This window comes from Somniosus microcephalus, unplaced genomic scaffold (genome assembly GCF_052327205.1).
Source record: "Somniosus microcephalus isolate GS21.2 unplaced genomic scaffold, FLI_Smic_1.0 unresolved_chr5, whole genome shotgun sequence".
Taxonomy (NCBI): domain Eukaryota; kingdom Metazoa; phylum Chordata; class Chondrichthyes; order Squaliformes; family Somniosidae; genus Somniosus; species Somniosus microcephalus.
The window spans coordinates 39,261,789-39,262,878 of NW_028225183.1; the positions used below are offsets into that span (position 1 = coordinate 39,261,789).

At 45.5% G+C, this 1,090-nt stretch overlaps 1 non-coding gene across 1 annotated transcript; it reads left to right on the forward strand.

Annotated features, from left to right (window-relative positions):
* Positions 1 to 260: 260 nt before the first annotated feature.
* trnas-gga (transfer RNA serine (anticodon GGA)) lies at positions 261 to 343 on the forward strand. The gene has a single exon. It is a non-coding gene; the product is annotated as a tRNA-Ser (tRNA).
* Positions 344 to 1,090: the final 747 nt, after the last annotated feature.

Sequence of the window (1,090 nt, forward strand, 5' to 3'; positions counted from 1 at the left end):
CCGGGAGATCACATGGGTTCGGGTGGATGCAGTGTGATAGAAGATTTGAGGTTAGGATCAGATCAGCCATGATCTTATTGAATGGTGGAGCAGGCTCGAGGGGCCGATTGGCCTACTCCTGCTCCTATTTCTTATGTTCTTATGTTCTTATGTTCTTATTATTCCACAGGAACCCAAGTGATTATGTGCCAGAGCGTTCACAGCCGAGGCACCGATTTTGCAGCAAATGAGAAGCTGCATGTTTCCGAAGCCCCGTCGGGGTAGTCGTGGCCGAGTGGTTAAGGCGATGGAATGGAAATCCATTGGGGTTTACCTGCACAGGTTCGCACTCCTGCCGACTATAGCACGAGGACGTCGTCCCAAATGAACCGTTTTCACTTAACTTGAACTGCTGACTTTCGGTTCCTGTGCCAAGATTCAAAAGCTACAATCAAACAACGATTGAAGCAGAAAGTATAACAAGCACTTCACCCATTATTAAATCACGGCATCACGAGAGTGCTAGGCCACAGGAGAATACTACGTTATTTAATGCTTTTGAAACCGTGAAAGCAATTTTAACCATCGAAAATATTTAGTTTGCAACCCATTGTAGAAAATGGACGTCGTCCGCACAGCCATCTTCCAGTTGATGCTGCTTGCTACTGCGATGCTTATTTAATGCACTAAGCCAGACGAGCCACAATTCTCAACCCCGCCGGCCAAGATCGGTACATTAGATCATAAGAAATAGGAGCAGGAATTGGCCATGCGGCACTCGATCCTGCTCCGCCATTCAATAACATCATGGCTAATCCTCTACCTCAACTGAAAATTACCGACCTAGCCCCATATACCTTAATTTCCATAATGTACAAATTTTTCTCGGTTTAGGAATGTACTCAATGACTGAACAGCCACAGCCCTCTGCGGTAAAAAATTCCAAAGATGCACAATCCTTAGAATGAAGCAATTTCTCCTCATCTAAATCCTAATTGGCCGGCCCCTGATTCTGAAACTTTGACCCCTAGTTCAGGACTCCACAACCTCTCAGCATCCGCCCAGTCAAGCCCTGAAAGAATTTATATGTTCTTTCTTTGTACAGTCTGCT